This window comes from Apteryx mantelli, chromosome 18 (genome assembly GCF_036417845.1).
Source record: "Apteryx mantelli isolate bAptMan1 chromosome 18, bAptMan1.hap1, whole genome shotgun sequence".
NCBI lineage: Eukaryota > Metazoa > Chordata > Aves > Apterygiformes > Apterygidae > Apteryx > Apteryx mantelli.
Window position 1 is genome coordinate 11,839,915 of NC_089995.1, and position 23,493 is coordinate 11,863,407.

Here is a 23,493-nt window from a genome sequence, read left to right on the forward strand (position 1 = left end):
ATAAAAATGTAACACAAGTTGGTAAGTGACTGAGTCAGAACAGGACCTTCTGTTTGCATCATTCCTCCTGCCTTCTGGAGTTTCAGTCTTTAGCAATTTACTTAGATTTATAGTCATCTACTGAGCAGCTACAGTATGTAACCAAAAGCTCTCATCCTTAAACATGTAAACTGTTAGATTAAAATTCCTATGCTTCAGGATATACAGAAATTCCATGGGTCAAATTATAGATAATAAGTTTGGGTCAAACCCTGAGATCCTTTTGGCTTGAATGTGTTTTTCAAGCCCAGCTGTAACCAACAAGCAGGATGCGTCCGGGAGCGCTCCGGCTCCAGATGTGTGCCCAGTGCGGTATCTGGTCAGGGACGAAGCTCACTTACAGCTCTGATGATCAGCACGAGGAAGTAGAAAACAATACCTGGATAAAATCACGACAAAAGCTTTTACTCAGTCTTTACTCAAGCTAATTCCCACTGCTTCCAATCTGTTACAAAGCTGTATGGATTATCATAAAGGAAACAGGATCCAGATATTTGAGTGTTTCAAGGCAGTTGGTCTGGATACAGACTTTTCCAGTTATTAATCTTCACAGATACAAATGCTAAAACCTGTATAGTTTCATAGCATCATGCAACTATTCATAACTTTTAACAGGCATTAAGTTAGAAAAATACTTAAAGATCAGACCCCAATTCTTTTTGCCGGAATTATATCCGTTAAAAGACACTTGAATTTTCAATGTGGCATTTAGATCACAGAGTCACTACACTTGACTTTACTAGGCACTCGGGGCCTGAAGAGGAGCAAGGAGGGCTTAGCCTGAATTGGCAGATCAAGTTATGGCTCCCAGTTGTGTGGCTCAGCATGGCCACACGGAAATCTCAGCGTGTGTTCATTCCTGAACCGTCCATGTGCAGAAGGGTGTTTTAAGGGAAATCACATTTTCTAATGAAAATAGCGCAGTAAATCCAGCAATCTGAGCTGTCAGGAGGTGGTAAGGTCTGACTGGACCTGGAGGCAACTATGTTTTATCTCTTCATACTAAGGAGAAACACCAGCAGTGTGGGGAATGGAGTTATTGCAGAACTGGCTCACATCTCACTTTTCTGTAATCATGTAGCTAATTTCAACACATTTACCCAACTCCTGACACGTTTACCCACATAAATGACAAAATATGAAGGCTACAGGTAACATAAAAATTAAACCGCCAGTTCTCCTTACATTTCTCCAGCCTCTCTGCCTTGTTTCAGTAAGCCCTTGATCATGCAGATAGCTCTGGTTATTGACCTCAGTGGGACCTTTCCAACAGCAAAAGTTCCCTCGGGCCCACAGGCAGGAATACTGGATCTGGTGTCTCCCGCTCAGCCAGACCCTGGGAACTGAAGGTTGAGGAACGAAAGGGGATGGGGGATTGGTGGCTCCACCAGTAGCTGACCACTACTCGGAAGATTTTCAGCCAAGCCACTAATTCAATGCTCTTTCAATCCTAACAAGACCCTTTTTCTTGCCCAGACTGGGTTTAGTTTTGGGGCCACAGAACTGTCCCAACGTACCTGCCCCAAAGCTGCGTCAAGGATCGGCCCCTAGAGCAGCCTCAGCCATGCCATGGTGGCCATCAAAAAGTCACTGGTACAGAGCCAGAAATCCCTGGAGTGCGGCTCGGGCCTGGACAGTGCCTCCTCCTTGACTAACCCGCAGATGGGTCCCCTCTGGAAACGAGGGCGGAAGCAATGCGCACGCAGCCGGCTCTAGGGCAGCTTTCTGCTTTCTGTGCAGGGAAACAAATGAAGCAAAGGCCAGCATTTGGTGCACTTACTCTGATGCAAGATCAGATTCCTTAATAAGGCAAACTTAATGCAGAACAACCTGGGAATTTATTGGACTAATCAGATTTCTGGTTCATTTACACAATTACAGAAGAGGTCAAGTGGATCCTTCATTTAATGAGTTGACTAAAATCTGGCAGCATGTTGTTATAAGGCAGATAATTTATAAAAGCAGTTTGTATTTTAGATCACACTTTTATTCCACCCTGAATGGTAATAAATGAATACCTTTTTGTGGAAATGTTGCCTCTTTTTAAATGTCTGTTAATTTAACTTCTATTATTATACATTATGGTTGTTTGGTCTGTCTGTACAGTGGTCTCATGCTCTGTATTTTAATTTTAACTGATTATAACTAAGTGGGAAAGTGCAGGTCCTCCTCTCGAAATTCAAAAGGAAATAAATGGACTTTTTATGGCCTGAAGAATCTATTCATTACTAAATCATTTATCTTTGCAGAAGGAGTGCCTATATTCAATATGTCTTCCTATTTCCCTAATTTTATTTCTCAGTAAATACACTCTGTGCTTACAAATAAATCGCCACTGCATTTCCACTGATACACTTTGCTTTTCAAAGACTGAACAAGAGGATAATTAACAATATTGAACAAATATCAAAGGTGGTATACAAAGCTCGGACATTGCAGTGTCTTCCCCCCGAATGAAAGTCAGATGAAAATGTAAAACAACAGTGCGTACTCCTGGGATCAGCAGAGGCGTACTGCACCAACGGGAACCGGAGCAGAGAGACACATGACCTTTAAGCAGACTAGCTAGTTCTTTTTGGCTCACTTCAAAGATTTCTTAAGGGGACGAGAGAGAGTCATTAAGAAGGAGGGGAGGGAGGAGAGGCATTAAGAATGTTTAAATTGCTTTTTCTTAATTCCAAATTGTCTTTCTCTAGTGAATCCTAACTTTATTACTTATATTGCATTTTAGGCAGTGCAATTGCATTCTTACCTTGAACAAAGAATGAACTTTGGACACTATTTTGAAGGGTTTACAAATAAAGTAAACAGCTCTGTTGCATAAAACTTGCATCTGAAGCAGAACTTCCTTCTTCCCAGATTAGACACATTCATATAATTTGTTTGTCAGATTCATCAGCTGCTATTTGAAAATATTTATTTTCTGTTTGAAATATAGAAGTTTAAAACTCACAAACACACCCCACACATAACTGTTAAACTTTGATGATTCTGTTAAAGTTACATAGAATGCTATCTTTACCAGTTCATATATTAAACATTGGCTTTCAGTTTCAACTTGAATTGCTTTCTTTGTTTAGGCTGGATTAAATCCAGATAGGTTATCTAGTTTAGTTATTACTGTATTGTTCAAATGGTGCTTAACTGTATGTTTTACATTCGAGTGTAGAAATGCATGTGTGGGGGAAAGGGTTGTTAATTTAATACCTTCACTAAAAAATATATATATATCAGAACATTTTCACATAGCCAGGTTAAAAATTAACAAATCAGAATGTTGGACTTTTAACTCACTAGTGAGAGACAACATAAGGTTGGAATATATTTTAACTACAAGATTTAAAATATATGTGAAAGTATGATAGCCACTTCCAGACTTAATACTTCAAAGACACTACATTTATTATAGTTGATTTATTTCCTTCCACAAGCACTTATGAGCTAGCTATCACCTTCACATCCACGGATATTGTACATGGCTAACAGAACTAATGTAGTCATACAAAATAAGATTTGCAAACATTTGCAAAGAACATTTGCTTTTTTACATTCGGTGTTTGTGTCCCCTTAGATTTTCTATTTGTGAACACTGGCATGAATGAGGTTTTATTAGCAGAGATATTAGGGGGTGGGGAAAAGGGTTGTTGTCTCTAAATACCCATAACTGACTGCTGCCAAGTAAATTTGTCATTTACAGTTTATCTTACTTTCACATTTCAATCATCCAATCAGGGGAAAAAAAAGAAAAAAACATGTCACATGACCTAGGTCCTAGGGGACCAATTGTACATAGCAAATAATGAATAGTGAAGGGAAAAACTTGGGAACAATTAGCTGGTTGAATTTGGTTTGAATAAATAATTGGTTAATGTCTAGATTGTGATTTGGATGAGGCATCTGCATAGGGCTGGACTGGAGAAGCGAGACCAGGACCCCTCTGTAGTGCCCGCTTTGGGAGCGGGGGCCAGCAGCACGCAGCCTGCCGGGGGTACGGCCGTGTGTTCTGCCAGTGTTAGCCGAAACAGCTGGGAACGGCATTCCCAAGTGTTCAGAAGTCAGGACATTCTTTACCTTCACACATCCAGCTGGCTTACAAGTCATAAGATTCTTAGAAAATAAGACAAATTTTAATTTGTATTTGAGCTGTTTGACTGCACATAAATCTCACTTTTAACTTCCCTCTGAAACACCAAAGGCAGACAACTTTCTTCCTTTTTTTTTTTTTTTTTTAGAAAAGTAAGATTTACACTTAATCACAGGACTCCAGTAGATGGGGCTTGAAAAAATCAGCAGGAAATCATCAAGCATCGCAAAATGGACAAGTGGGGAGCATCTCCTGGCAGCTTCCCTTGGCATGTGCCGGGCCGGAGCTGTGATCCCGCGTACGCCTGCGTGTGCCCCTGCAGGTCAGCGTGATTATCATCCGCATTTTACAAGATGAGCAAACTGCGTCACTGAGTTAAGATTAGAATACAGGAGTTTTGGCTTACTGTTGTTATCCGCAGTCTCCTAGACTACACTAGACTATCTATTACTCTCTATAATTACATATAGAAATAATATTAGACTTTGGCACAAATCAACCCCCCCCTCTGGACTTAAAACTTGGATCAGGATGTGAATTTTACAGTTAGTTCTGTACCAAGCTGAAAGAAAACCCTGTGTCTCCTGACATTTGAGGCTAGACAAAGGTCCAAGTGGTAAAACTGTTGTGCTCTATGCCAAACTTCTCTAAAATGTGCTGAGTTCCCTTTCCAGAGATTTCTCAGAAGTTAGCCTTTGATGTCGTAGTGACAGGTACTATATAAAAACCTGAGAAAGAAAGAGGGCACAGCATTTTAGGACATTGCTAAACCTCACAATTCAACTAGTTTATACATCTGGCAGAAATAATCGTATGGTGTGCAGAGGGCAAGCCAGAATGCTGGCTCACATTAATGCTATTTTTAGGCATATTAAGGCTCAATCGTGTGGCACCAAAATTAGTGGGAGCCTCAGTCCTGTGCCCCACTGCACTCAGAGATCAAAAGAGGCTCTGGGTTTGCCTCAGAAAGGTCCACCCTGTCTCCCTTCCCCCAAGTCACAATTAGGTCTCTCTTTCTCTCTCCTCCAGTTGTGGTTGTTCCCAAATTTGCTGACCTCATGTAATTCCTAATTTGACAAGCTGGCTTTTTTGGCTATTTTTGTCATAACAAGTTCAAAACAGAACAGTCTGTCTTTAGAAGCCTCCATTCATAGGAATATTGGGACATTTCACGCAACACACCACCACCCCAGAGGAAACCGAGCTTTGTCTCCATGAAAATAAATGCTTACAAAGACAGCAAAACAACAGGAGGGGAAGCTGCTTTCTCTTTGTTCCAAACAATTTTGCCAAGAGCACAGAAAAAAAAGCACCTTGGGAAACAAAAGATGAACTTGTTAATATCAGATAAGTTATTGGCCTTGTATTTCAGAGGAAAACAAAGATTCTTGGATGCCTTTTATTTATACAGCTAAAATATTTCCTCCTAAAATATGTGCTATTTAAAAGTCAAACATTCAATACCAGGAATTACTAGAATGCTGATGTGTTGGCGTTTTTAAGTGAAAATTGTTTCTTTTGGATTTTGTTTTGAAGTGTTTTTTTTTTTTTTTTCCTGGAATGACCAGAACTGACTGGTCTCCTGATTTTTTCTGCTTTTGCTTTGTTTGGTTTTACTAATTTACTTGTCTCCCTTCAGTAACATTCAGCCTTTTTCTTAGGTTAGTTTCTCAGTGACTCCAGGTAGCTCACAGAATTCAATAGCATTTTTACTACCACCCTATTACAGAAACAAAGTTAGTCAGAGTCTCCCTGGGAACACAGTTTTGTTTTCTGATACACCACAATTAATCCAAAGGCTTGATCTAGACATCGTACTTTCTTACGGCAGGAGACACAGCCCTGCCAAGACCGGGGCTACCTGCGCAAGGTTCTGTTTTTCTTACTGAAACTTACTGGAAAAAAATGCAGGTCATATGCAGGCAAAGAGCTGGTTTCCTAGAATAAGCCGTCTCTGCCTTACCCTCCTTTGTCAGCACAGTTACGCCGCTAGTGAGTCAGTGACTACAGCAGCTATATTAGCAAAAGTCAGCAGTTGTAGCAACAAAAACTTCCGGTATGACTTAGGCTTGACTAAAGGTGTAAGAGGTGCATTGGCAGGAGAATCACAGTGCCAATATTACTGGTGCAGAGCACCTTTACACCTGTGCACTTACCCATTAGGGCTTACAGCGGTATCAGCAAAGCAAACTGATACACTTAGGCTGGTATGAAAGTTATTTGTGGAGTACATCTGACCTCATCAGAGTCAGTATTTTAATTTAAAAAACACTTATTAGGATCTTCAGGATATAGGTAGATTCTGGGAACCAGAAAAGTAATGTTTGAACCAGCAGGGGAAATATTGCCTGTGAAGTTCAAATCCATTGCCCTGAAGTTGGGTCTTGATACAGCTTGTGCCCCAATGCACAACTCTCTTATGACTAATTCTAAATTACATTTGTAGTTTGGCTCCCTAAACCTAGGCTGCCTTTTTTAATTATCCCCAGAAGATCTAGTGGGAGATGACTTTATCCAGTAAAAAAAAAAAAAAAAAAAAAGCTTTATACAATCAACACTTTTATGGTCAGCTCTTTAGCACCTGCACCTAGTGGCACTGCTAGCCTTTCAGGAGGGAACCAGCTACAATTTCCATTGCACTGGGAAATGCAACATTTCGGATTGTTTTCCATGCCTGGAAGAGTACGCCACAGGACTTAATATATTTATTGCAGTTATACTGCTAAAGATCATGGATGGCATGATAAGAACCCAAGGCAAATCTGCAACCACAACATTTCCCTGCAAAAAATAGCGCAGGATCTGCTGGATGGCCCTGAAGTTTCCATAGGAATTTTATTGCAACTAAACAGAATGATTCATGTGATGAAAAATGTGATTTTCCCTCATTCAGTATCCCTTTTTATGCAACTTTAGTAGGAATAATTAATCTAGCTTAGCGCTAGCAGGCAGGAGTGTTTAAACCTCATAATTACTAATGTTTTGGCTCTATTTTTTCTCCATCCACTTGTACAGAAGATAAGAACAATAAACAGAAAATGGACCAGTGAAGAGAAACGCTGATTTTATCTTACCACTTTACTAATAGCAATCTACTCCGATTAAATGATCAATGAACAAATGACAACCAGTTGCACTGCAGCACAGCAAACCCAACTAAGTTTTGCATTGGGTTTTGACTTTGAAATCATGCCCGGTTTCTGTGCAAATTCTTCTAATAAAAATGATCAGATTTTTGTATTATTTCTAATCTGCTTAGAACTTATTTGTGAAAATCATTCTTAATTCCAGAATGTAAGCATACTGCATTTTACAGTTTTGTGAGTCTGCAAATTGCAAGTAATGTTACCTACTGGTTTCACAAAGTCACAAAATAAAAGACTAAATCCTCTGAAATAAAACTTCAGACCTGGGCACAGCTATAGTATCCTTATGCTGTAGTAACAGCAGGCTTCTCTCATTGTTTCTTCTGACATTGTTCCAGAACCTGCTAAAACTCATAAATCAAAGGCCATAATAGCTCCTGAAACTCTGAAACTGTTTTTTTTTTTTTTTTTTTTTTTGGCTGCTGCTGAGGAAAACATTTCATTACTGTTTTTAAAAAATAGGTGAATAACTTAATGTCTGATCCTTTGTTTTTCAGCCACAGAACTGGGGCTACTTGCAGCACTGCAGTTTGTTCTCATGAGCCAGAATTACAGGTTTGGCCCCTTGGAACACACATAAGAACTGAGAATAGTTTTTAAGTAGGTATCTTGATCTGGAGCTTTATGACCTTCAGAAAGGAATGCAAGATGCATCTATTTGGAAGGATTTTATAACTTGTTCTCAGCAGGGATATGCTGAAGTCTATTCAAATTTCCCAGCTATCCCCATTGCTCCCTGGATCTACACTTAACACAGCCCAAGTATGCTCCTGCTTATTGTGCGGATGGGCTGGACCTAATCTGGCCTTTATCTCGCAGGCCATCTGCCCTTGCTGTGGCCATTCCCTCAAACAAAGTGTGCAGGCAGCCTGGCCTTGCACTGCTTTGCATGATGTGGACCCACCTGAGGCTCACGGCGCGCTACGGAAAGCAGCGTCGACGTTAGGGGAAGCGGCTGCTCTCCGCCTCGTCTCCCCCGAGTCTCTGGTTCCTAGGAGAAGCACTGCCGCATCCTTCAGACCAGCAGTTCTGAAAGTAAAAATAGAAAGAAAATCGCAAATCAGGGCTGTACTTCATGTAGATAAAGCTATGGAAATAGAGATGCTATTGTTCTCATAGCCATATAGAAGTCCACCTATACAAAGCCAAATTTTGCCCCTTTTTATAGCTACTAGTGTCCTACTCTAAAAGTAATCCTGCAACAATGAGACTATGTTAGGAGCTGGCACAGATAATAAGAACTGAGCTCAGATGTGAGACTATAGTGTACGTATGTTTTCAACTAGCTAGCCCAAAACCAAGGAAAGCAAAGCTAAAGTGGCAGAAAATTCAGAGAATTTAATAGTCTGCATGTAGGACCACTGTGGACACTTATTTAGCAGCTTTCACTGCTTGCGGTTAACTCTGGGCCAAGACTCCTCCTGTTACTACTTCATCAACCAGATTAAAGCTGGCACCTATATGTATCGCCAACACATCTCCCAACTGCAGGATAGGGAATATCCTTAACTATAAACATAAATTCCTATTAAACTCCCTGTTTCTTGGCAAAATATCCATTTGGAGTCACAATTTCCTAGGATGTTTTGATTTGCTAGTTGAAAGTGATTTACTAAAGTGCTTTGGAAAACTTGCATGGAAAAAACAAGATTTTTGCCAGATGATCACGATCTACAGCGTTTGATATTTGAAATGCAGTAAGCAGTTATTTTACTAAATCATTAACATTTTATCAAAAGTGCTGTGGCAGTTAGTGGCTTTGGTAACACCCATGTTTCAGGAGCCATGGGATTATTTGAAACTCTGTTTCCCTGTATAATTTAAGCCTCTAACCCTCATAGCAATGAAGAGGCAGCTAGAAAACATGAACCACATAGGTTCAGGAGACAAAAAGCAAATAAAAAGACCCCACATTTATCATTTTAAATATCATTTATTTTCAGGAAATCCCATGACTCTGCAGGGCCTGACTTACTAATTTTGAATCCTTGAGCTTTGCCGTGGTAGAACTGAGTCATGCAAACCCTTTTCTGTTTGTCATCTGAGAGCTTCATCCAAAGTCCATGAAAATCTGAAGGCGACGATTTCATTAACTTTTCTCTCTAGACTTTGGGGGAGGATCAGAACCCCGAATCTACAAAAGCCCTAAGAGCCATAGGAGTCGTGTCCACATGCAAACACCCTTTGGCTTTGGTACAGACAGGATTTCAACTGATGTGCTAGTGCTGTCCTGAATGGGAATGTTTTTTCTGCGTTAGGATTTAAGCACACAAATACTGACAGAAATACTAATGTGTACCAGTTTTAGAAACTTTGATCTTTTCTTTGACAAACATTTGTTCCCTAACTCACTCACACATACGCTCTCAGAAAGCAAAGGGGAGAAGGGATACAAGCAGAGCCAAAGGGAATGCATTCAAAAATTTCAGCAAATATTAACAGAACGTATTTATTTATTTGCAGTTCCTGTCTGTCTCAAGTACTAACAGCAATAATCGAGAGAAATTTCAAGCACAGCCCAGCTCCTGCTCTCATATTTACTTATCGTAGTGTTTATTTTTTCCCATCCTTTCCAGCTTAGATTTTTCACCATAACATACAGATTTAAAATGGTACTTTTAATTACGCTTTCTCAATCAAGTAACTATTTAAGGCAATGACATTACCTGTGCTCCATTTTGTTCTAGTTTGAGTGAAAAGAAACTGGGAAGAAGCTGTTCTTTTAGAAATCACCTCTTACGATAACTAGACCGAGAAGTTATCTCAGCAGTTCTAGCCTGCTCCTTTTACAATCTGACGTTTTGCACACTCCCAGCATTTCAAGTATGTTTTTAAGTATAAAGAGTTGTGTTTTTTCTTAATCTTCCTGCCCTATTTGGTGCATAATCGCCTGCTGAACACAGCTTTATATTGATTGTTCATATTGCTACTTCCAAACTTACTGTTTAGCTACATCTGTTATTTTTCATAGTGGTTGTTAATCCCCCATAATTAACTCATGGGAGGCCTGATTTTCTCAGACTTCAGGGTTTAACAGAGACCGTTCCATATCTCACCAGTAGTGCTCAGCACCATGGAAGTCTGCATCCAAAGATGGGCATTTTGAGTTCAAAGAGATTTTATCAGCTATGAACCACTGTAATTGGGTTTATTGGAACCGATCCTAAAATTGTATATAATCAGAGGTGATTAATCTTCTTTTGATGTATCCTTGTGTGCAGTAGCTAAAGACTCTAATGATAACCTAGTCAATGTTATTACAAATGGAAAAGTATTGATCACTTGAAAGAGGCTTCCTTCTCTCCAAACTGTCCAAATTAACCTGACTTGTATGAAATAGATTAGACTTTTATGGACCAAAGCCTGAACAGTGTCAACCAACAGCTGCACCTACACATAAAAGGGGATGTTTTGTCTAAGGAGTACTTGCAGTGGCTTTGTGAGTAGGATTTTCCACTCAACACTGCCATGAAGAATTCCTTCTGGTTTGATCTTCTTATGAATCAGGACTGGCATCTTTCTTGATGCTAAAAATGATAAGAATCTTTGGATCTCACAAACAACAAACCTCAACAGATCTAAGGGTGCTCAGGAGCCCTGAACTTCCTCTCGAGCCCTCCGTGATCACCAGTGACTGTGGTTCCAAAGGATTTTTTGCATGCCTTTTCCTGGAGCCGAGGCACAGGGCTGAACAGAAACCCTCTGAATCCACCCCTAAGATAGACTCAAATGTCCCCTGGATTTCACAGAGAGAAAAAAGTGTTTCCTGGTCTATAATCTCTCCTCTTCAAATAGCATCAGGCTGCTAGCCCTAGGACGGACTGTGTGCCAGAAGCTAGAGCAGCTGAACTTTCTCCTCCTTGTTCCATATTACCTAAGACAAGAGAATCTGAAAAAAAAGGCTCACCTTGCAAAGTTGTAAAAGTTTCGAGAAAGACCAAATAACTAACGACCTGGTGAGTTGACGTGATATATCACACTGTTTGATTGCATAACGCAAGTCTGTGTTATGCACAACAAACACCTTTCTGGTTGTACCTCAGAAAGATACCAGTATAGCTGAAATTGTGTAGGGCATGTAGAAGTGATCTTTAAATTAATACAGTATGTTACTTTGACAAACATTCAGTCTGTATCCTTGCAAAAGGACTGGGTCAGACTTGCTATGCGGTGTCAAGTACTAATACTGAGTTAGTACTATTAATATAGTTAGATTAAAAATAAAGGGGAAGATTCTCAGCAGGCATAAATATTCATAGCTTCACTGAGTACCAACAAGTTATACTTGTTTATACCAGCCCAGTGAATTAAACAGTTCAACAAAATAAAATATTTCCTACGAAATAGTTTGGTGCGAGTACTGTACAGCGCAGCAGAAACCCGTGAGTAAGTACTTACAGCTAAACTTCCAAGAGATTTTAACGTGACCTCCACCAGGAATAAAGTCAACCCTTTCCTCCACAGCCAAGAAAGTCTGCTTTTTGGTAAGACTGGTGTTTCAACAAGCTAGATCAGGCTTTGTAAAGCAGAAGGAAATTTCCTCTCTTTTGGGGGTCCTCCTTGCAATGTTCAGGGAAAGAGCAAGCTCCCTCAGGGCACCGGACATGCTCCTGGCCAACGGTGTGCTGAGCGAGCGCTCTTGAAAATGGTTTTACCCCGAGAGTAAGAAGCTGACTAAGAGAGTGAAGGGAAGAGCAGGAGCGAGGAGGTCACCGGAGCGTGCCAAGCGACCCGCCAGCGGGAATCGGGGCACGCGTCTTGCATCCCCCCCCGGCTGCCCGGCCACCAGGTCGCCTCTGCCCCCCGCTTCAGCACAAGCCAGATGACAAAGGCCTGCCGATTCTATTGTTTTAATGCACAGTTGTCCAGGCAAAGGCTATGTGCAAACGAGCGTTCGTTTGGATGCAATACCTGCTTTCAGTTTGGAGAGTTAGGAAATGACCCAGTGCATTGCAACCGCTGGGAGCAGGGCACAAAGAGCGGCTGCGTGCAGCCGAGCTGCGGCGCCGGTGACTCGGGCTCATCGGCGTGATAAACAAGCGGTGCGCTCGGATGACGTACACCGGCTGCATCTGCCAGGTATTAGACTGTGGCTTTCTGCTGCACTGACCGGTAGATAAAAGCCAAGTTAGTTGTGAAAATTTAGACTTTTTTCAAAAAAAAAAAAGAAAAAAAGGCTTTATCTAAAGATATCGTGGGTTTACTGCAATGATTAAGGCTCAACTTTTCCCACATCTGTGAGAAATGCTTGGACATTCATGATTAAAAATAAAAATATCACTCTGGGCAGGATTTTAACATTTTTTGAGGGAGTGTAGGATGATGGGTGGGTGGATTAGATAGTAATCAGTTGAATAAACTCAGCTGAGCTTTGAAAGTTAAACTTCAAGCTATACAGGAAGATTTGCATGGTGGGACATAAAAAAAAGTTTAATTGTGTCTGGCATGATCTGTTTTTATTTAAGTGTATTAATAGAAATGCAGCTCACTTTTATGAAAGCTTTTTTTAATGAGATAACCAGGTGCTTTAAAAATATATCAATGGCTTCATAATACGCATGAGAATATGGCAAATATAATTGATAGATGGGAAACAAGGCATAGAAGTGTTCACTTAACCAGTACTAAACAGTAAATGCTGCTCCGGGAATGAAGTTAATGAAATTTGTCCTATTGGTTAGTACCAAAGGAGCAGGAAGTATTTCCTTCCAAATATAAATGTCGTTACAGAGCATAAATACACACTAACAGAACACATAATATTTTGATAGGGCATGTTTTCCTTTGTTACACACTTTGCATATAAGCACGCACTGCGTTTGTGCATTCAGATGTTTAGGCTGTATTTAGCAGAATCTGTTATCATACAGTCTTCTCTGCCTGTCTCTTTCCACACATAAAGATTCAAAGAAACAGCTTTCCTAGAATGTAAAGAAGTAAATAATGATATGCTACCAAGGAAGAAATGTTCTCCTAGAGGAGACAGTTTCCTTTCAGAGACACTAAAACAAAACCTCTATTGAATTCTTGCCCACAGCTTTGTATCATTGCTTTTTTTACTATGCATAAAATTGCATATACTGACATGAGATTGTACAATGTGCTTTAGTATTTTCTTATTAACTATGACATTTATTCCTGAAAACTGAGAAGATATAATTTGTAACCTAAGTGTTTAGAACACAATTTAGTAGCTCACTTTGTATTAAGAATTTCTTTGTTTCAAAGGTTCATGGGTCTTAGAACTTCCCATATGCTACAGTTTATTTCACCACATGCATCTGAATTTATTATTGAGGGTGCATCCTGGCCACTGACGCATAATCAGGCTGGGTAAATGTTCTAGTGGAAACAAAATATTCCAGGAATCTGAAATATTCAGTATAAAGATAGGGTAAAAGAGCTTTTCTAATACCAGTGAAAAAGTGTGGTGCACTAAGCATTTCCAGTAAAATAAAAAATATGTTTATGCTAAATGCAAACTATGCATTTTCCTTAATAGCACAGCCTTTCCTAAGCCCTGTGGAAAACCAGGTAATGCTTTAAGTTTGCCAGATGTGGCAGGTCTTTACTAAATGTTTCACTGCACTGTTACAAGCCCTTGCTTGTGTTAACTTGTTGTGTTTGAAAGCAAATTTGCAAGCAAGTGGAACTTGTATCCCTATCTGTCAATAATTCCTCATCACACTCAACAAAAAGTCACCGCTTCCCTTTTTCCCCGCCCCCTGAATGTGAAATTGCAGTAAATCAGTCAACAGCACTGTTTAGCATATAAAGCAGAAAACTTCAAAGCAAAGCAGCCTTTTCTCTCCACCTATGAAATTCCAGACCATGCTCCTAAATTCAGGGAAATCTACTCGTCCTTTCTACTTACAATTCAGAAAGCCTCGGTGATGCATATTAAAGGAGTGCTGTCAGCTTACATTGTTTAGAAATGGACTGATTAAAAAAACATTTGGGTAAAGCACCCTTTATATACTGCGTGAGGAATACGCTCATCTGGTAACGTTGCTCTCATGCAGCCAAGCAGAAGGCTGAATTATACCAGCCGATGAGCCATTCTAAACCTTAAATATATCTTTATTATTCAATTTTATATATTCCCTTTCATATTTTTTCCCTCTTTTGCTCGTACTCTCCTTAATAGGTATTCAAAAGAAGCGTGCCCACGTGCACTCAGCCACCTTCTTTTCATGTACCCACCTATTAGTAAACCTTCAGCTTTGCAGATGTTGAATCACCAGTAAGATTATTTTTCCTCCAAAGTCTAGGGGAAGGGCTGCCCATGTTCTTACACTATATTCTGTTAATCTTCAGGTCTCTTTCTGTCCAAACACAAAAAAAATCCTCATACGCAGGTTAAATGATACTTTCAACTCAGTCAGTTTGATATGGTGAGTTACAGTGTATGTCTTCTCCAGCAGTGGAGGTGGCAAGAGACTCCTACCGCTTTTATACCCCCTCCCATCCACACTTTCCTGCCGTTGCAACACTTTGTCACCCTGTAATTTATATAGATGAAAATGTCTACAAGATTGTGCTGTAACCCAGGTCATCAAAAGTATCCCAAATAAAGTAAATTCTTCCCTGAAACAAGCATATTATTAAACTATGGCCTAGACCCCAGCTTTTTTTCCCACTCAGACCACTGACCATCCATAAGGAGGACGCAGGCCATACTGCATTAGAAGGAAATGGCTATTTTCTGCAGCTGAAATTAATTTCTTTACCTAGGATCAGCATGAGGTCTATGCACTATTCAATAACTGCTGAACCCTGATGATATTAGATTTCTTCACTCTTATTTTGACCAGTTAATTATCATGAACAATTTCCCTCCTGCTTCGTTGTGCGTATTTAAGAGGTGCAGGCAGCAAAGGTACCAAGAATTCCTGCAGTTACACCACAGGCTTCTGCTAGCGAACTGCTTAAATCTGGGCTTTATGTCTACATTACATTAATAAACCTCTCATTTGGATACATTGCCCTTTCCCAGGATCTCATATGTACCTTTCCATATGCCTGATCCACATTCACTGAAATCAAAAGAAAAATTACTGTTGGCCTCAATGATTTCTAGGCTGTGCCCTGTTTAGACTGAGATGCTGAAAAATGGAATAATCATTACACTAGGGACCTAAACGGAATATGCTTTAATATGTCTTCTTTTGGCGAAAAGATTTTTCTTTTATTAAAAATAATAGCCTCAAAATCAGGGGTTTAGCAGGGACTGTGCTCTTTCACTAACATCCCTAATAAACTCCGCATGGTTCAACCTTCACACACACTTACTCATAGCAAAGAGCACAGCGTTAATCAGGGTTATCAATCCGGACTATTCCTATCTGCTGCTCCCACAGAACCTGCCTCTGAGCAGGATCTGCATTGGCAGGACCCTGGAAGCTACGGAAGATGACTACGGCTGAGCAAGGTAGCTCGGGCTGCATGTTACCCTGCGAAAGGGAGCCCGAAAGGGCGAGCGACGCCGGGTTTACCGCACTGGGGACAGCCTGCGGTCTGGGGAGGCAGTCAGACCAGTCCAACAGACTCCTCTCCTTGCCAGTTAAGCCATTAGGCTGACTCAAGCGTAATGTTAAACTGCACTTTACTTGCTGCATATTTTGGTCTATCTAGACAACACAATGAGAAATCAAGATAGCAGATAGGACGTAGCTGTAGTAGCACCCGCTTCAAGCTCAGCCTGCACGAGTGCCTGAAGCCCATGTTTCAGAGCTTTACAGTTATCAGTACCTAAATTAGCTAATTTAAGTGAGGGTTAGATATGTCAACACAGCCTGCAATCATGTCTTTGCCTGCAATATAGACAAGGCTGTGGGCTGATGTTCAAGGCAGATACAGCCGTAGCAGTTTAAGAAGTTACTGCCTCCAGCTGTGTGTTACTGCCCGGTGCGTACAGCTCCGTCCCCGGAGCGCGTCGGGACGGGAAAGCACGCGGGTGCCTGAGCAGCATCTGCTCCGCGTGTGCCGGCCTGGGCCGCAGACCATTGCCCCAGCAGAAAGGCCGCATGTCCCCGCCTCGGGGTGCCCAGTTCACAGGCCAGGGCCTTATCTCAAACTACTAGTTAAGGGGGGCTTAGGCTAAGCCACTGAAAAGCAGTGAAGGATACATTTATTCCAGTATGCTAATTTCAACCGAGGGAACGTATTTTTAAGTGATTGCAGCTGTATGTGTTAGATGTTGTCTAGCCAGAGCTTTAGCACCAACAGAGACTGAGAGAGTACCATTTTTAAAATGCACCAGACCAAATAATAAATTTAAGAGTCTAGAATCTTATTCTTTGAGGAAAACAAGCTGCCTAGTGATTCTCTTCTTTGTCGTTCCACCCAATGCTGCCATGGGTACCTAGCCCGTGTGGAGGAGGACACAACTGCTCCATGACTCACGGCGCCCGGAGAGAGAGGTGAGCGCAGCTGCTGGGTGGCTGTCTCTGCGCGCCGCTGCGCGATGCAGAACAGAGATTTCAACAATACTTGGTAACAGACATTTAAACCAAGCACACAGGATTTTAAACACACTACATCTTGTTGCCCACCAAGCTGTATCATTACCTAAACTAAAATATTTTAATCAGGGAGATGCTACCTATCCATCGATCTTCTTTCTCAGACTAATCCTGTGTATGCTTTAAAAGCACCCTGAATTATTTTTTCTTTCACCATAGTAAAAAGATACATGAAGATTTTATTCTCTATCTCACTGCCTTAAATCGATGGTTTCTAGTAAGTCATAAATATTTGCATTAGCAGATGGTGATGTTTTATCCTTCATCACAGGTCCTTAAATAGATTAAGTCAATGTTGTCAAACCCAGGGGAATTAAAGAAAAAGTCAGACACACGGGAAACCTTATGGTCTATGACAAATCAATACCTTTCTTAATCTGCATAAACACAGGGATTTCTGCTCTAAGAGGCTATTATTAAGAATTTCTGGGCTCCCTTCTGATTTTAATGCTGAATTACAAAGACAAGGTACATGCCCACCAACGACTGTTTTGGTCTGAAATTCTAGCCCCCTCCTTGACCAGTCTGCAAAGTTCACAAATGCAGTGCAAGTACTTTGTCACCAGCATCTCTCAGTCTTTCTAGCCAAATTGAGACACATCCACAGCTTGTGCAAGCTTGTGCTTTTTTTCTGTGTCAACATCAAATTGAAACACTTACCCTGCCTTGTGGTTAATTGCAGCGGCCACCCTATTAACCATTACCACCAAGATTAAAGGCAGGAGCCAAATCTCTGTTAGTAACTCTTCTCACCTGGTATAAACCACCTGAATTACCCAACCAGGCAATTTCAGTGGCATCAGTACCAGTAATCCTGGCATCCAGGATTAGAAATTTGTTTTTCTCAAGCTGTGGGCAACACACTACTTCTGCTCTTTTAAACATCAAAAAGAAGTTAATTGACAAAGTTGTTCCAAAATGAAAGAAAACAAACCTTATCCATGAGAGCCAACCAAAGCGGGGGGAGGGGGGGAGATTTATCTAAGGTTTATTTTAACTTTTACAGAGCTGGCAACACCAGCTTCTGGACCTTTTTCCCCTTAAGGTTAGGTGTTCCCTGAATTAAGAAAAGCTGAAAATTGTTGTTCAGTATTTTAAACAGAATGGGAAAAACTATGCCCAAAGGACTCTAAATCAAAGACAGATCCTTGTTCCCTGACCTCATCCTTCTCAGGAATAGGAGAGCAAAATGTGCAGGGGGGAGGGGGGGCATTAAGGAACCAAAACAGAAGCCTATTTCCTTACTTTGCCGGATAAATGCCAAATTTTTTTCCTTGAGCAGCTCAATGGTTTGAAAGCCCCTTAATCGACCACTTCCTCACCCAGCAACCAATAAAGTTGCAACCATTTTAAACTGTTGAGTCCCATGAGTCTAATCCAGCAGGGCAAACTCAACCCTGCTGGATGCTAAGTACAGGTGGAAAAACCCAGACCCTCCCTCAGCTTAGATGTAAGCACTTACCAGGCGCTCAGAGCCCTGCAGGACAGTTCACGCTTTCCTCCAATAGTCAAGTCAATAAACCTGATCATCTCAGAATCGTAAGTATGGGGCAGCTAAAATTGAGACAGAATTTGGAAATCATTAATGTTGGTAGGATTGTAACGTGATACAGACGTCTTTTATGATGCTGCGTCCTACCACAAGTTCCCATCTAGAGAAACTTATACGTTTGCCTAATCCATCAAAATCCTTAATCATTGCCAATCCATCAAAACCTGTCTGCACTTACAGGCCTACACCTTGGAGAGGCTGGAGCTATAAAACGTATCATTTCTCAGTTCGGTGCACATTTCTGACAGTGGCGATCATCAGTGACACACAAAATCAACCAGTTCATTACTGGGATTTTTTTTTTTTTCATTAAGTGAGGAGACTTTGAAGTAATTTGCTCATGGATAGTATGATCTTTAAAGTCTGCTCTGAACTCAACTCATTCATGTTCGGTTCCTATGTGAACACATTAAATACATCATATATGTCTTTCTCTCCTCTCCCCCAAGTGACAAACAATAATGATGGCTTGTGAAATCCAATTTTGCATTTTACTTCAAAGCATTTTATTTCATAAGCTCCTGAAGCTTTTTGTATTGATCCCAGTTAAGGTCATCTATCCGCCAGTTTTTACTAGTCTTTTCTTCACTGCTGACTGTGGCATGTCTGTCACTGAGGAAAATACAAAACCTGACAAATTGATACATCCAAAGAACTTCTAAAGAATTGTGTATGTCTATCTGCATCTTCTGCAAAGAAAAACATAAACCCAGGTTTATATAGTTATATATTTTGTGTATGTACAGTTAAAATAGACCTAATATAATATAGATGGGACAGAAATGAATGTACATTCTAATACATGTTCCCCACAAAACAGATTTATATAAATTTTATAGATGACACAGTTTAGACATTAAAATATAAATAGATCTCAAACCAAAGCCAAATTCTATTTGAGTTCAAACAGGCATAATTTAAACTCTTCTCAGACGCATCTTTCCAAGAAAAATCTGCCACTGTATAGAAAAAAAAAAAATCTTTATATAAATTATTACTATGGCCATAAGAGCTAGTGAAGGACCATACCAAATTGTTCTGACTTTCCAAAAAATCAGAATAAAATGCTTTTTGAACTCAGTGGCAATCCATTGAATGGGAATTCTAAATTAGGGCTACAACTAACATGTCTGGCAGAGATTCAGACCCTGTAAAGTCACCTTCAAAAACCGGGCATGACGTCGGTTTTCACAAGTAAAGGGTGCAATAACTTGGACTGCTCTTTTTGGTGGGTTCTCACGTGTCCCGAGATCTCCAAAGGCAAAGTGCAAAGGCAGCAAGAGTTCCCCCGCGCCGATGTGCCTCGGTCCTACTGGGGACAGGGAAGCAGCTCACTGAAACCAGCCCCAGCTCGGCCTCCACCGCTGCCGGTCCCTGCAATCCAGGCAGAGGGGCTGGCTGGAAAAGACCAAGTCAAATCCAATTCTTCCTTAAATTAGGAGCTCAGATCTAGGGTGCTGGTTCAGACCTAATTCTTGTGACTGTCTGATCCCACAGTTGCCTGTTAGAGCTTGTTTTCTTTTTTTCCCATTGGGAAGACAAGAAATAAGAAAGAGAAGCAGCAAAATTCAAATTTCAAATTTCAACTGAACTGAATTCAAAATTCAAATTTCAGCCCCTCCTACACTGGCTCTTCAGCCAAGTGTACACTACTACCAAGGTAGTTTTTAAATGTTTTATGCTAATCCAGTTTTCCAGCAGATACTCTTGAACTGATGTGAGCAAGATCAAACCACCACAGTTCAGACCAACGATGTGTCTTTCGGTTTGTCTAGACGAGATGTGTATTGCATTTATTTGCCACTGCTTGGTGCAAATCACATTAGGAGCATTCTTGAACTGCGGTGTTTATCAGCAGCTGAGACTGTGCAGGGGGGAGATAGCTGGGAGCCTAAAAGCAGGAAGGACATCTAAACCTGGAAGATGAGACTCTGTCTAATTACTATGTTGTGAAGAGCTACGGGCAGGATCATGAGACAGCTTCGTAAGCAGATGATGGAAAACTCACATGCAGGAAAGAATCAGAGAAGGGCAATAAAGCAGTTTGAGGCCTCTCCATGAAGACATAATATTAATGTCTGCACCCAAAGAATAAGATGAGATTACACGCTTGCTTTTTATTAGGAAGCTCCTAGAGTTCTGGTCCTAATACTGTAACATCTTCTAAACGCCTTGTCTTAAGCTCAGCCTCTGTGGGATATGGCAAATGTAAATAAAATTTTGAAATGAAAGAGTCTCTATTTGTGTAGTATTATTTGTAGCTGTTTAAAATACTTTTTATGTCTGTGTTTATTTGATTCCAACTTGACGTGCCAATTACTAAGAATAACATTAAAATGACTAAAGCATTTGCACCAGAGACTGCATGCATCTTCATTTATTTGGGCAAAACAACAGCATAATCTTCACGACTATTGCAACATCTAAACTTGAATTTCTGTCCTAAAAAGTCTAGTTATTTCCTGCTTATTTGTAAGAAGGTTTCCTAAGGAAAAGTCCTTTGCAAATGGTTCTCAAGTAACAAAAAGCCCATATCCCCATTGCATTATTGTTTGCTGCAGTCTGTTACATTAAACACACACTCCCAGACAGGTTATGCAGCTCTAGGGGCTCTCATATTTAAATATTCTCTGCCTGTAGTTGATACTTCTCTGCTTTTAAAGTGTTGTAATGCTGCATTCTTTCAGGCTCACTCAGTGTTGAGTCATGCACTGTATCACTAGCAAAAAAACAGCCTAATTAAATAGTAAAAGGTGGTTTCTGCCATTTCATCCTAGATGAGCAACTGAAATGGAAGGATGAGCAGTTCAGAAATGGTAAGACAGTGCTATGCCAAAAGTAAGGAAAAAGTCCAACTTACCCCTCTACATCATATTTCACAAAAGAACATAATCCACTGTCATTCCAAAGAAGGCCCCGACTGTACACTTCTTGTACGGCAGAAAGAACAGTCGTCCTGAAATTATTCTAAATGTTTCACATGCCTATCGATTCCTCCAACTTGCAAGAGCTAAACAAAGACAGGGAATCACACTCTGACCCCGTTTAAAAACATCAAAGTGTCATAATATTAGTCCCGAATCTTCCTTAACAACCGACCTTTGGCGATTCTGTTACAGGGCAGCTGATTCTTCCTAATCTGTGCCGAAGCTACAAATTATTTATTGATTTTTCCCTAATATTATCAAGTTCTAAAGAATAATTACTGGTGTAATAGTTAGCCAAGTTGTTATGAGAATTGTAAGCCCCTTTGGTTAATGCATGGCATATGTCTGAGGCATTCAGCTAATTCACATATCTGTCTGCACTATTAATAGAGAAGGTTACATGCCAATTATCCCGGGTTCAATCAGCCTGTTAGGATACAATAGCCGCAGTGTTCACACACTTGATGTGCCACATTCCTCACAGACATTATAAGCAGCTGGTCCAGATAAGACCACTGGGGCTTTAATATTTAGGAATCACTCCTTCGTCCAACCTGGACTGCGATTTTTTTTATTGTTACACTAACTGAGGTGCCTTTGTTGCCTCTAATCTCTTCCCTTTTTATTTTTAGGTTCAGAAGTATCAAAGTCAACTGACATTTCCCTCCTGTTCGGAGGGAACACAGATCATTGGGAATGGCTGGAGCGAACCCGTAGACACAATAGATTCTGGAGTTCCCCAAATTCCCCCAAACTAACAGCATTCTTCTGTCATGAGGAGGCATGTTAATACCTCCCGTATCACCAAAATCTGGAAAAAGGAACATGTTGAAAAGGCTCTGTGCCATGCTAAACCCTTAGTCTCATTTCATTATTTTGCCTGCTTTATTTAAAAGCGCAAACTAAAAACTAGAAAGAGCATTAGTTTAGCTTGTTGTTGTCATTCTGCATTTTATTTGGGCACAGCAGCTTTGGAGAAGGCATCTGCCCTCGCTGAGCTCCGCTGAAGGCAGGCGGCAGAACGCGGAGCGCCCCGCTGGCGAGGCCGCCGCATGGGCGCCGGGGCTGCGCCGCAGCGGAGCAGCCGTGCAGCTGTTCCCATGGAGACCTGCCTCCGCCGGGCCCGGAGCCGCTCCGCTCGGACACCGGCAGCGCTTCCTCCCGCGCCCGCCAACGGCTGCCCCCTCCTCCTCCTCCTCCTCCTCCTCCACCTCCTCCTCCGCGCACCGATGGGCATTCGCGGTAACGTCTAAACACCTGCAGAACAAGCAATGGTCTCTCCAAGCAGCGCGATCTGCCAAACTTGCAGCAAAATTAATGGAAGCCTAAATTAAATAAAAATTGAGGCCTTTGCGGCACACGCTTACCCCACTCACATGTACTCTGAACTTTCTTCTGTTATGATTAGTCTTTTTTCATATTTGTTTGAAGATAAAATTAAGCTTATCTTTGTAGGGCTGGGGCTTAGGTCGTTGCCAGACCACCCCAAACGCGTGTGAAGCAGTCTGAGATAATTACATGTAACATTTTAATTCTCAAAACAGAGCAACAGCAACGACAACAAACCCCCCACAGAATAATTCTAGGAAAAATGCAGAGTGTGATGACTTACTGAGCCATGATCTATTTCCCCCAAAAAAGAAACACACACAAAGCACTGGTACAATATCAAATGAATGATGAAACAACTATTTTAACAATGTTGCTCTCAGGTATGTAGGATGGCTAATGGATACAAAGCCAGGACGTGTAGGCTGGATGCTTCAGTATGAACTTTGAATTACATTTTTCCTTGCCATTGTGCATTTTTGGCACAAGCTTGTGCATTTTAAGATATATGATTATAAATTTTTATATGTATATTTGTGAATGTAGGTACATTTATATGTACATTTATATGTTATTCATAGGAAACTACAGGTGCCAGTCCCTGTGTTTCTAGCCTTAAAAAAATCTTGCCTCGCACATGCTCAGATATTAAACCTTCCTCCCTCCAAACGCCTCTGACCTGCTGAGCTTTGCAAGTGTCGTAGGCTCGCGGGCGTAGCGTCCCTGCGCCTGAGGAAGACTGCGCGCGAAGCTCAGCCCTGGAGCACCCTCCTTCCCCTCATCGAGAACTTCAGACACCATTTTCAGCAGAGCTGCTGCAGTTTCGGTGATGATTAATCCCTTGTTTTGATGAAAATGGCTGACGTGGCAGAGGAGAGAGAGTGCCCAAACG

At 41.0% G+C, this 23,493-nt stretch overlaps 1 long non-coding RNA gene across 1 annotated transcript; it reads right to left on the bottom strand.

Annotated features, from left to right (window-relative positions):
- Window positions 1–370: 370 nt before the first annotated feature.
- LOC136993600 (uncharacterized) lies at window positions 371–21,268 on the bottom strand. Its single transcript, XR_010885976.1, has 4 exons — window positions 21,206–21,268; window positions 18,256–18,347; window positions 8,174–8,298; window positions 371–418 (listed from the first exon to the last, which is right to left on the bottom strand). It is a non-coding gene; the product is annotated as an uncharacterized lncRNA (long non-coding RNA).
- Between the last annotated feature and the right edge of the window lie 2,225 nt (window positions 21,269–23,493).